The sequence below is a fragment of the Mytilus trossulus genome, unplaced genomic scaffold (assembly GCF_036588685.1).
Source record: "Mytilus trossulus isolate FHL-02 unplaced genomic scaffold, PNRI_Mtr1.1.1.hap1 h1tg000234l__unscaffolded, whole genome shotgun sequence".
NCBI classification, from domain to species: Eukaryota; Metazoa; Mollusca; class Bivalvia; order Mytilida; family Mytilidae; genus Mytilus; species Mytilus trossulus.
In genome coordinates this window covers 2,241,613-2,256,606 of record NW_026963315.1, presented here as the reverse complement: position 1 = coordinate 2,256,606, position 14,994 = coordinate 2,241,613, and positions in this window count along the sequence as shown.

Sequence of the window (14,994 nt, the reverse complement as noted above, 5' to 3'; positions counted from 1 at the left end):
ATGGGCAATCATACCATATCTTCTTTTTTATATAGAAGTGATTGGATAAAGTGACAATAAAAGTATGGGAAGTCAAAGATTAAAAAAGATATTTAACTTTAATAAAGATTAGAATGGGGAGATGTTAATAACTTTGAGACATGAAATGGCGTGGATGTAACCAAACCATTTAAAATAAGGGAAACACTATACTGAATAGTCAGCTATAAAATTATATTTGTCTTGCAAAAGCAAGGGCTACATATGTGATGTACTTAATGAAAAGTAAAATATTGAAAATTCAATCAGAAAGTCCATAATCACTTGGTAAAATCAAATGACAAAACACATCACACGAATGGACAAAAACTGTCATTTTCCTGACTTGGTACAGGCATTTATAAATGTAGAAAAATGTTGTTATATTTACAACGATGTGTAAAGAAAACAGACATTATAAATGTCAACTTAAATGACAATGATTTCGACAAATTAATCTTTCGTCAAATACATAGTCGGAATATCTAAATCTAACTAGATTATTTTCCCTAATCTCCAATATTATTTCATGTATATATATATAACAAGGCTACCAGAATTACCTTTTTACAGAAGATAGCACATTAAAAGTATATGTTTTTCTTTAGTGACACAACGGTGACTGCGTGTTTAAATACGTGTATACCTCTTCCAACTACATAAACATATTTAATATTGGAAACAATTCGATTGAAAATAAACGTACGGCTCTATTTGTAACATTAAACTAAACGAAAAAACAAATATGACAACCTATCAAAATATGCAAATGAACAAACATCATCAACAAAGCACACAAAAAAAATTCATATCTGCTAACAGTTGGTTCAAGGCAAATAATATTATATTCTTTACTGTTCTTCATTTGACGAATATTTAACCTAACATGGAGGGTTTCATAGTGTATGGGTATCTTTGCTTGAGTTCGAAGTAGCTAAATAAAACGACCAAAAAGTACCTTTTACTATTTTGATCGTTCATGTCGGCTGCACGCTAACCTCAGTTAAATGGACAATGGGAATTATTTCTGATCTCTGTGCTTTTACGCCTCGTTTAAGCACCTCTATTGGACTATTTTGTGGCGGGCAGTGTTATTGTTGTTCCGTTTAAGCACCACTATTGGATTATTTTGTGGCGGGTAGTTTTTATTGTTGAAGGAATCCTAAGTGTCCTGAAAAAAAACAATCTTTGTAAGGAAAACTGACTGTGCTTGTCAATTGAGAATGAAGTCGAGTGCATCTGCGTGAGCAGGGTTCGAACTCAAAACCTCAGTGTTGACTGGCTAGTGACTACAGAAGTTACTTTTAGACCACAAGGCCAACGAGGCCCAGATAATGTGTCAAAGAGATTACGAACCAACCCAACAGTAGAAAACAGCCCAATGCCACATCAAGAAGTCGTTAGTATTTACTATACACATATCGAACTCATAACTCTTTAGATGTCTTTACCTTTCCGTATTTGATAAGGTGATTTGATATGATTGGTTCGAAATAGCAATTCGCCAGTGATCATTGACGTTTATCTAGCAAATATGGCATGGCATTTAACAATGAGCAAATCCATAGCGAGTCTTTAAAATAAACGGCATCGTTACTACAAAATTATTTAAAACAATTGAGAAAACACCAGCTACTTTATGTACGAAATAACAGCAACAATAAAAAAAAATTGTTTTGTTATAGGTTTTTATTCAATGGTAAATTGCATAATAAAACGAATATACTGGACATGACAAGAAAAAAACTATTAATATGTCTATATATATCATTAACTTAGAGAATTTTTATTTCTGTTCAAATTATAGTTATAATTGCATATAAAATCATAGCCATTGCAGCACAATACATTCAAAATACTTCAGGTAACCTAGCGATATCAATATATAACTAAATGTTTATTTCATTGTTTAATGAATGTATTTCTGAACACACTCGTCTTTCTCATGTCGACAATGTCATATTGATGACGGGAGGTGTGGTACCCGAGGAAAACTCCATATTCAAGAAGGTAAACGGCAAGCTTAATCAATAAAGATCGGAGTTCTCGGCTTCTTGCTAGAACTTTTTTTTTAGAATTCACAAATTCAATGTTGACTGCAGATGAACCAATGTGGCAACTCAGCGTTTGAGACCGACCCGGATATGTATTAAGAATATATTGCTTCTTATATTGATATCATAGAGTGTGTCGTCTCTTATGCACAGCATTTGTATTTATTATTTAAATAACGTAAGGAAAAATAGTTTGTGAAAGGAACTTTATAGGGTGAAATATTCGTTTCAATATATTTTGCCCACTGTTATTATTAATAAAATACAATAATTATGGTTTATGTCTTTTCATGTATGATAAGAAACATCTGAAACTTAGAAATCTTTTGGAGGTACAGTCACAATGGATGATCTACGTATCGCAACAGTTGAAACAGATCTCCTTCGTCCATTTTCCGACTCCACAATGTCTTTAACACCACCTTGTGTATGTTGTGTTAAGTCGGATGCCGAATTTGATAAGCTAATATCAAAATTATTACAAAACATTCTGATTTCGATTGACCCTTCTTTACATATTGATTTTCTTCTAGATAATAGCTTTTCTATGTCGAATCTTGATATATCTCCCTCACTCTCTGCAAGGTCATGTTTATCCTCTTTTTTCGTTCCTTGTGAATCGAGAAGACTATTACATCGGGATAACTCGGTACTGTTTGTCGCACACGAAGTCTCGGATTGTCTGTCGGACCTTTTCATCTTGCAAGTTTTAACCAGTTCGTTGTCTATAGTATCTAATTTTGATGAGTTTTTTGCCGGAGACTTTTTATTTTGTTCACTCGGAAATGTGTCCATACACCAAAACGACATGAGAAAACCTCGTCTTGGTTCGATAAGTATCCCTAAAGCACATGGTGTCAAAATTATGCCAGTCAATTGACATACTAAATTGAAATCTTCTAAAATTTGTATTTCAGAATTGAAATAAATCATCATTACGTCTGATAACAGCAAACAAATACAAGGAACAACGTAAAAACAAATCTGAAAAAGTAAGGATAGCAAAAGTTGTCGAAGTAAGATAAAACTTTGTGGATATTCATTTAAATTAGATGGTTTCGTCAAGAAAGTTTTATAACCGTTTTTACCATTGATTGTACGTAAGCGTATTATCACTATACTGGTTAATAAAACAGTTATAACGAAAGGTATTTCTTTGACTATAAAATGAAGAACATAGAGTATGGTCATGCCCATTGATGAAAGAAAATCTGACATCCATACAACGATACCATGACAAACGGACAATATTCCAGTCACAATTAAGGACAGTTGAAGATGCTGTGTAGTTGTCCGTTTCATAGAATGCAATGGAGATTTGATTCTACTCAAAAGTTGATATCGATTTATATTGAGGATCAAAATGCTGTATATGTACATGCCATCAAGGAAAAAAATAACAGTATCTGAAAAGAAAAAGAAATCTAAGTAAGCACATCATGTTTACAAACATATATGATTATATATATATTTAATTTAATTTAAATTCAAATAATATATTATAGATTTGTTATATATTGCTGCTATCATGTCTATAAATACTTTTATATTAAGATAACATGCTTTTTTACACAATGCATTTGTTACAATTATCAATTAATTTATGGACTGTATTTTGTAAAAAAACACTGAACCAAAATCGTTATCTGTTGGTGTTATTTGCTCACTCATGTTACATTCTGAACATTAAGATTTAATTAGTCATTCATGGTCTATTTTATTAAAAAAAGTGATTTTTTTTAAGAACTTATTTTATCACACAATAAAAACTCTGAGTTTGTTAAACTTACCTAAACCAATATGCAATTGACCATAGACAGTGTCCGATCCTTCACTTTTGGCAAGGAATCCATTAATAAAAAGACTGAAGCCTTTTATGATCATCGTTATTGAAGCTGAAATCATTGTTGAATCTGTTAAATTTCGTCGCTCTGAATTTTCAGTTGATATCCACAGAAATATACTATTAAAAACCATTCCCACAAAAGAAAAGAAAGAAATCACCAAGCAATACGCTTGACTGTTGAGATACACCTGAGTTGGCATATTGATAGCATATTGTGAGTGATATATGTATGATATTTTTATTTATACTCGGATAGTGTGAATATTGTGAATATTTGAATCTCATTTATTAGTTTCGTGCGTCCGACGCGCTTTTCGAAAACAATAGATACTTAGACCTTTATTTTCCCAAAATAGAATTCACAATTGACGTCATTACCTATATTATTTAGCAACTAATACATATTCGAATGCCTAAGACACATTCACAGTACTTGTCCTGACATTTTATTTAAATGATTTCAACACCTAGGATTTGTTTTACGTAACTGCAGAATTCTTAAACTATGTTTCATTTTTAAGAACAGAGCCACATATAAAAAAAACAAAAAAATATTATGACAAAGCATAATATTATTAGCAAAAATGATAGAAAAGAATACGATGATTATCATAGAACATTAACACAATGATTGGATATATATTTATGTGCTCTACGTGTAGTTATTTTTAGTTGCATTGTACCTATTGTTAGAACCGGTTTGGATTTCGCGGGTAGTATTTAAGAAAAAAATCACGTGTTAGGCTGTGAATACGTTGATAACTACAACAGTACGGACATATTTACAGTTAGTGTATAATTGATATGTAAGTCAGAGATTAATTGAATGTGTACTAATTATGATATTTGTTTATTTTTTTAGATATTCTCTAAGGCCAGTGTAACATGAATTGTTCTTATATATATAGTGGACAGTACGTATTTGCATTCAGTAAATCCTATGTTTTGTAGACAGTGAAATGGTGATTTAGAAAATGTTTAGCTTGTATAATGTTTAATAAAATGACATGGTCATCGTGCTGGACAAAATCAGAAAGGATTTTTTTTATTTTACACCAAGTGTTATATTGTATACAGTTGGGTTTGAAGTAGGTTTCAGAAATTTAGTAGCGATGTGCACATAAACTTTTTATGTTCGTTTTAACAAGTGAATTAGAACATAAAGTTCGTTTCTATGTATCTGGGCGTCTGTTTTTGTTGCACTTCAGTGTGTCTGTTGTTCATTTGTTTTCCTCTTACAGTTTATGTGTTTCCTTTGGTTTAAAGTGTAAACTATATTTGTTTTCTCTCAGTTGATAAATGACTTTTGAGCTCCTGTATATTTATGTTACCCTTATGAAGTTGTCACTATTTAGCTTGAGGTGTAATACCACCATTGATGTTCCCCTATTAGTCTTTGTTAAATTTACACTTTTCAAAAAATTGTGCAGAATTTATCTTTGTTTCAAATAAAGAAATACTTGGCATGAGTAAAGTTTTATCCTGTCCAGTTCTATAGAAAAAGTTTCACATAACATTGCATTGCATACAAGAAATTAACCATGATTGGAAGTTAACCAATCAAATTTCTCCCCTTATTCTATCTGTGTACAAGGTTTAGTCACCATGTAACCTCAAGATTACAACATTTTCTTAAATATCACAAATAAAAAATAATGGTGTTTTGAAATTCCCAAGACATGTTTATGATACAGACATAGTTTTGCTGCAATAAAATGTAGGATTAATTACCTACAACGGTCAAATTCAAGGGAATATTTTTTTAGACCTACTTTCGTATGCAACCGAATGTGACGTACCATGATTTGGTGGTATTACACCTAAAAAAGACCTTTTTGTTCAATAAACTTAATGTGACTTTTTCCCTTTGTAATACTGGTTATTTCAAGCATTTCTGTCAAGTTTTGTCATAATCAGTTCAATAATTTGAGAAAAATCTAGTATATTGAAAGACGACATCTACAGCGATTCGAGCAAAATTTCTTCGACAAATCCAAACCAAGCCGCATCAAGATAGAAGAGAGTGTGGACCAATAAATGATCAAATATCTATGTTATCTGCCTACAAACAGTTGAAAATGATACACAAGATGATTTTAGGAAGATAAAATACCACTAATAAACCTCTTTGTCTTCTTTATAAGGTCTCTTTGGGTCAATTTATACCTCTCATTTCCTCAAAATTTCAACTTTTCAGGCCAATAAATAAAAATACTGGGGTAACATTCGCTCATTTATGGTAGAAATGTTATAAGAAATGAGTAATTGAAGCATTTTAGCAGAATGAACAATCCAGTTAAAAGTTTACTGTCTCCATGGAGGTTTCAATAAGTCCTTTCGTAAAAAAAAAAATTCAAGCTGCGTTCCAAAGAGGGACATAAAAGGCTTCTCTTTTAGTGAATTACTTGTCGTTACAACATTAAAAATAATTTCATCTACTTATAACTATATATTCATTTAAGTATTACCTAGGAAAATGTTATATCATAGCAAAATATAAAAAATAAGGAGAAAAAGCCCACCCCCTCCAAAAAAAAAAATATGCACTTAGTATGGCTTGTTCTGTCAACTGAATATTCATGGTACAGTCCTATTTCAAGACAATTTTCTCATAAAATGTGTTTTGGAGACTCAATCCACTCTGAATATTTAATTTTTTGTATTATTTCACTTAAATAGCAAGAAATTTTAACACATGAGATTACTCACAAGGCCATAGGTGCATGTACAGCTTCCCATATTAGGTGTAATACCACCATTGAGTTTCCCCTATTAGTCTTTGTTAAATTTGCACTTTTCAAAAAATTGTGCAGAATTTATCTTTGTTTCAAATAAAGAAATACTTGGCATGAGTAAAGTTTTATCCTGTCCAGTTCTATAGAAAAAGTTTCATATAACATTTCATTGCATATAAGAAAATAACCATCATTGGAAGTTAACCAATCAAATTTCTCCACTTATTCTATCTGTGTACAAGGTTTAGTCACCATGTAACCTCAAGATTACAACATTTTCTATAGATATCACAAATAAAAAATAATGGTGTTTTGAAATTCCCAAGACATATGTTTATGATACAGAAATAGTTTTACTGCAATAAAATGTAGGATTAATTACCTACAACGGTCAAATTCAAGGGAATATTTTTTTAAACCTACTTTCGTATGCAACCGGATGTGACGTACCATGATTTGGTGGTATTACACCTTGATAAGATATTCACTCACATTTTAAAAGGTTATATATCCTCTCAAAATTGTGTTTGAAACATTTCAGTTTCTTAAGACTAAACTTTACGATTTAAACAACCGTGGCCTCTGATCATGACTAACAGGTTAACCTAGTTAAAAAATGGATGGGGGAATGCAGAATGTGCTTGAGTAAACTGCATAAAGGTATCGAACTTGTATTTAATTAGCGAAAGAAATGTTTACTAACATTCTTCTGATGTTAAATAAGAAATTACTTAATGTAATCGAAAATTGTCATTAAATTTTCATTTAGTCATCTATAACAATACAGAACGCTCCTAATCCTATAAAGTAATGGTGATAAATTACCTACATGACAATTAGTTGTAAGACAATAACAATCAAAACCAAGGAGTAAACAAAGAACACGAAAGCGTAATTTAAAATTTGATGTCTTCACATATTTTGATAGATATATGAATGGGATCAACTTGAACTGGTGTCATTTTTCAAAGTAAGTGATTGTTTCAGTAAACATAGGAGGCAAAGATTGACAGCATCATCCACGTTCTCAATAGCCATATATACATCTAAAGCATTTGAAGTTTTCCACATATTTTTTCGGCTCATAAACGACTTTTTACATATCAATGAAATACTGCTTAATAACTGTCTTTTGTTTTTTTATTCACGAGTGTTGATTTTTTAACCATTTAAAAATGCCCTAACCACCTCCCTACATACAATGAACGAATACATTCGACATAAAATACAATATAATTACAAAATTATCAAATAAGGAATGCACAATTAAAGTAACAGTAGTTTACCGCTGTGAAACGTTAAACAAATTTAGAAACAACAAAAACATTGAACAACAATCCGCTGCACCAATTTTAAAAAGGGGAGTTCCCAACCAAGGATAAAGAGGGGGTTCCAAACACTTGTCCCTATTCAAAAACATTGATCGTCCCAAAAAAATGGGGTTCCAACCCCCGGACCCCCCTGGATCCGCCACTACGCTATTTACAATAATATTATTTACAGTCTATGATTGTTCTACAAGTGCCAATTTAGTAAATAAACTCCGGGGCTGTTAAGGTGTCATACCACCAATTACTCCCTCAAATTTAGAACGTATGTGAAAGTAGGCCTACTCGGACAAAAAATAGTGCATTTGATGTCCTTTTTTACTTAAACTAACCGACAAATTGGCAGAAATGAAACTTTTGGTGAAAGAGGAATATATTTTGACCATTTTGAGCTAAAATTTACTGTTTTATGAGTTTGCATTCAAAATTGAGGATTAATGCACTCCATAGTATACTAATTTAAGATTTCCAGAAAACCAGGGGTTATTTTTAGTGGTACCTCTATTCGGAACACCTTTTCTTTTGATATGATTTCAAACACCTATTGAAAATTGGCATGTAGAAAGCTGATACATGTAGGATTCAGGATATACCTGGTTTCTAGGAAGTTAAACTTAAGGTAAAATATTTAGAAAGCTGTGAAAAATGTAAAATTTGGTTGAACAGATAGGGACTTTTAATTGGTGGTATGACACCTTAAACAATTCTTGAACCTGTTTTGAAATAAATAGTTCATATCTGTCATGAGTACTGCAAACCATCATATATTATTTGTCACTTGTGGAGATGTAGTTTGTTTTGTAGCCTCAATGTTCAAATTACCTTAGGGAAATACAGGAGTGTCTGGCTCCTGATATTCGTCAAAAGTTACGGTAGTCACTGTTTCGTCAATCGCCTAGAACAACTTCTCAATATATATTCAGTAAGTAACGAAGACTATTTACAATAACTATTCTTTTAGATCGTTCCAGTCATACAGACTGTCTTACTATGACTGATCTTCGACTCGGGTCAGAGTCCCACAATAAGAAATGAAAAATAAACGAGTATAGATAATAACAGATTATCTTACAATAATAAAGGTGTGACATTTCTCTGCTCTTCGATGGTTGCAAAAACAATGAAAAATCGTCAATCATTTATTCAAAATTGGATCAGAACAATCAAGATAACCGCCGATTAGTCATCTTTCACTTAGTAAAAATCCAGGATTCGTGAATCTTTCTAGTATGTTAGAAATTTAGGCACTTGCAAGAATGAGAAATTGATAACGGATATGCACTGGTTTTTTGTCGGTTTGTAGCTTATAATTCGTTGTATAAAAACAGTATTATGTATATGTGAGTTGCAAGCACTCGGCAATAGAAATATCTTACATTGCAATGCACTATGTTATATAGATTAGTCCATGTGTACAGCCGAATGTAGAGCACCGTACGGACATACGTTGTTGTTGCTATAAAAACGTAGAATCACAACAAAACGACCTCGGAGGAGAATTCAAACGGAAAATCCCTAATCAGATGCCAAAATTAAAAGCTCAAACACATCAAACAAATGGATGACATATATCATATTCCTGACTTGTTACAGGCATTTTCTTATGTAGAAAATGGTGGAAAAACCTGGTTTTATATCTAGCTAAACTTTTCATTTTTATGGCAGTCGCATGAAATTCCATTGAACTCTACGTATTGATGTTTTCAAAGTTCTGTATGTAGCCAGTTAAGTTACTCAGAATTTGGTAGTTAGATTAAATCATGACCATGTTTTATTATTTTATGTACGGATTTTGTTCAACATTGCGACATTTAGTCGCGGATCGAAAGATGTTATCTGATATATCGACATTATCGGTGTGGCCAACATATAGGTGTAAATATATAAGACAACAATGCAATAACAAACATCATATTTGTTTTAAAATTTTTGATAATGCAATAATCGCTTATTTGTCTTTATACATAAAAAAAACACTTAATCATCAATTGCATATTGTTGAAAAAAATGATTTAAGCAAAACACTATACCGATTGTGCACTTTACTTTTTTTGTACAATGAAGATGGTGCTATACAGATAATCTACATTAAACAGTTCTAAATAAGTACAGTTATAACGTAGAACTGTCAAAACGTATTCATGCGCAGACCTTTGACCTTTAAATATGTTAATGATTACACATGTGCATATTTTTCAAAGCAAATAGTCTGATTTTATGCAACCACGGTGACACAATAAAAGCAAAGTTTCTGTTATCTTGTTCAACAGTTTGTCTTTTCAAATTAACACTCTAAAATAACTGTTTATTTATTATATAAAAACATTAAACAATGCGTGAACAAACATCCGAAATAGATATGTGTTAATAAACATGATAACATGAAAATATTTGTGGGTTGACCGCACTCTTAAATGTCTTCGGTCTACACAACACTGCAAACAAACAAACTACAAACTGAGATACACTGAAAGAGGTTTTTGATTTTAATGAGTTATGAAACTAGATCAATATGTATCATCCACTGTGTTTATCATGATAAGTACAAATTCGATGAGAAATTTAATTCGTTTTTGTCGTAATTTATGAAAAGATCTTAAGATTATGGCTACAACAATTGCCAGTTTCAGAATCTAAAGGGATATGGGTAATGTTATTGTTCGTACCCCCAAAATGATAATAACGTCACGTCATTGGTTAGATTTTAATTGTTTAGGACGTTTATAACCAAACAAGACGCTTTGGTGTACACTTTTGAAAATATTACCCATAATGCACTAGATTCTGAAACGGCGAATTGGAGCTGGCCCGTTTTCGGCATATAATCCTTAACGGTCAAACATATGCTTGCGTTGGAAACACCTAAAAAACGTTGTTTAAATTTCCACTAGGTATTCCTTGTTCAATAGCTTCAAAATAAGCTGCAAACAATTTAATGATAAAATGTGATAACCACAAAAAGACAGTTAGAGACAACACATAATAAAGTACGAAATGAGACAGACGTAACTGTATCTGTGCCATTTCTATTTTTAGTGTACATGTATTTGGATAGATAACATCAACAAAGCACGATAATGACCCGACGTTGAAAGAGCTAATGTTAAAATAGCAAACGCAAAGTTAAAGGATAATTCTAGCTTCTTTGCATTTTTCTTGAAGATCTCTTGCATGAACTCTACCTAGAATGTAAAGACCGTGACCTTCGTAAGTAAAAAAAACTAAAGGAAATCTGGTATGAAAGCTATCAAGACAATTATCTACAAGAATCATTAGCGTACAGACAAGTAACTGCAGGTTACCGTACAGCCTACACCATGTGTAAAACCGGTACTGTATTTTCAACTTTAAAAAAATATCTTGCTTTACAATTTGTAAAAATATTCAAATTAGTCAATCAAAAGCCTCATTTATTGGACAAGTAGCAATAAACGCACAAGAAACATCTCACTGTGTGTCTCAAAATTAACACTTTAGAGTAATTGCATATTATATATAATATAGGTTTGAATAATGTGCTAACAAACATCAGAAATGCATATGTGTCAATAAACATGGATAAGTGAACTCTTTTCTCTCTTGAGTTTTACATTATCATTAACACTAGCTATAATTGTGGCCGAAAGGTCTACGTCCGATAATAAAGGGGACACTCAAATACATAAGTCACAGAAAAACAAACAATACCACGGCGTCAAAGAAAGTAAAAAAAAACAATCTATAAGACACATAAAGAAAACTAAAAACTAGGAATCACGAGCACATGCTTACACTAAAGAAGATCTTTAATATTTTAATTTTTATTGCACTCCTTTCTTTTTTTATTTTTCTTTACATTTCAAACAATATTCGCTAGTCATTTTGAAATAAGAAATGATTAATCATCCTTATATCCCTTTATATGCAAATATTAAAACCAAAGTCTTAGGTGTTGGAATTACAGAATAATCGTCTATGCTTATATCCATAAAACTCAAGATAAGAAATCCAATCGTAGTACTACTTTGGTGGGGGACATGTTAAAACATTGTCAGTTTCGGAACAAATCTTATCTTTTTTTAAGCATATCAGCCCTGATCTGTAAATTTAACAATTATACATTTTTGTATTATTTTCCTTATGATGACGTTCTGCACAGTTACGTATACGAGTGCAGAACCGCATGCCTGTTGGTGCGCACATAACATCACACAATCAATTAAGCGGTTTCAAAGTTCTTGTCATTCATAAAAATTATGTTAACTTTGATTGTTAAATGATATTCGTATATTTGATAGTGATCAGCTATTGTTTTCAAGAAAATAAAATTCAATTAGAAAATAAACTCATTAAATATTCATATGCATGGAAGTTTTCTTGCAACGTTTCTCGTACATATGCCCAAATTCAGTAGTGTTAAAAGCAGAATTCTACAATTATATATAAGAAAATTATAATGGCTGTCGTTATTTTCTTAAAACTTTTTCACATCAGGATTGCCTTAATATTTTTTCCTTTACCTAACATTTATGTATCTATGATGAGTTTATTTACTATCACTGGGTCAATGCCACTGCCCGTGGAGATTTCTTTCCATGAGGGTATCACAAGCCCGGTAGTCAGCACTTTTTGTGCTGTCATGAATTATCATTGATATTGTTATATTTATAAATTAACTGTTTACAAAATTTAGATTTTTTTTAAATACTAAGGATTTTCTACCTCAGGCATAGATTACTTTCGCTGTATTTGGCAACACTTTTAGGAATTGTGGTCCTCAATCCCCCTCAACTTTGTACTTTATTTGGTCTGTTTAACCTTTTTGGATTTGAGCGTCACTGATGAGTCTTATGTAGACGAAACGCCCGTCTAGCGTACTAAATTATAATCCTGGTACCTTAAATAACTATTATTGCACAAGTAGCAATAAACGCACAAGAAATATCTCACTGTGTGTCTTTAAATTAACACCTTAGAGTAATTGCATATTATATATTATATAGTTGTAAAAGAATGTGCTAACAAACATCATAAATGCATACGTGTCAATAAACATGGATCAGTGCACTCTTTACTCTCTTGAGTTTTGCATTTTCATTAACACTAGCTATAATTGTAGTCAAAAGGTTTACGTCCGCTAATATAGGGGATAGGGGACACTCAAATACATAAATCACAGAAAAACAAACAATACCATGATTTAAAAGAAATTAAAAAAATCCACTCTATAAAACACATAGAGAAAACTAAAAACTAAGAACCACGAGCACATGCTTTAACTAAAGATGATCTTAAATATTTAAATTTTTATTGCACTCCTTTCTTTTTTTATTTTAAATTTCAAACCATATTCGCTAGTCATTTTGTTAAATAAGAAATGATTAATCATCCTTATATCCCCTTATATGCAAATATTAAAACCAAAGTCTTAGGTGTTGGAAACAGAATAATCGTCTATGCTCATATCCATAAAACTCAAGATAAGAAATCCAATCGTAGTACTACTTTGGTGGAGGACATGTTCAAAAATTGTCAGTTTCGGAACAAATCTTAACTTTTAACAGTAGTTTTAAGCATATCAGCCCTGATCTGTAAATTTAACAATTGTATATTGTTGAATTACTTTCCTTATGATGATGTTCTGCTCAGTTACGTAAACGAGTGCGGAACCGCATGCCTGTTGATGCGTACATAACATCACACAATCAACTAAGTGGTTTCAAAGTTCTTGTCATTCATAAAAATTATGTTAACTTTGATTTGTAAATGATTTTCATAGATTTGATAGTGATCAGTTATTGTTTTAAAAAAAAAATAATAATCAATTAGAAAATAAACTCATTAAATATTCATATGCATGGAAGTTTTCTTGCAACGTTTCTCATTAATATGCCCAGATTCAGTAGTGTTAAAAGCAGAAGTCTACAATTATATATAAGAACATTATAATGGCTGTCGTTATTTTCTTCAAACTTTTTCACATCAGGATTGCCTTAATATTTTTTCCTTTAGCTAACATTTAAGTATGTATGATGAGTTTATTTACTATCACTGGGTCAATGCCACTGCCCGTGGAGATTTCTTTCCATACGGGTATCACAAGCCCGGTAGTCAGCACTTTTTGTGCTGACATGAATTATCATTGATATTGTTATATTTATAAATTAACTGTTTACAAAAATTCTGATTTTATTTTAAATACTAAGGATTTTCTACCTCAGACATAGACTACTTTCGCTGTATTTGGCAACACTTTTAGGAATTGTGGTCCTCAATCCTCTTCAACTTTGTACTTTATTTGGTCTGTTTAACTTTTTTGGATTTGAGCGTCACTGATGAGTCTTTTGTAGACGAAACGCGCGTCTGGCGTATATACAAAATTTAGTCCTGGTATATATGATGAGTTTATTTACAACCACTGTCACAGTTTCGATGCCACTGCTGGTGGAGATTTATTTCCCCGAGGGTATCACAAGCCCGGTAGTCAGCACTTTTTGTGCTGACATGAATAATCATTGATATGGTTATATTCATAAATTAACTGTTTACAAAATATCGAATTTTTTTTTAAAACTAAGGCTTTTCTACCTCAGGCATAGATTACCTTAGCTGTATTTGGCAAAACTTTTGGGAATTTTTGTCCTCAATGCTCTTAAACTTCGTACTTTATTTGGCCTGTTTAACTTTTTTGGATTTAAGCGTCATCGATGAGTCTTTTGTAGACGAAACGCGCGTCTGGCGTATATACAAAATTAACATAACGGAACTTGATGAGACTGTCATTAATGTGAGAGTGTTAGCGCTTTAGAACCAGGTTAAATCCACCATTTTCTACTTTTGAAAATGCCTGTACCAAGTCAAGATTATGACAGTTCTTGTTCATTCGTTTTTGATGCGTTTTATTAATTGATTTTGCTATGTAATTATGGACTTTCCGAATTGATTTTCCTCTAAGTTCAGTATTTTTGTGATTTCACCTTTTAGTCCTGGTATCTAACATGAGTTTATTTAAAATGATGAAAAAATATTATCTG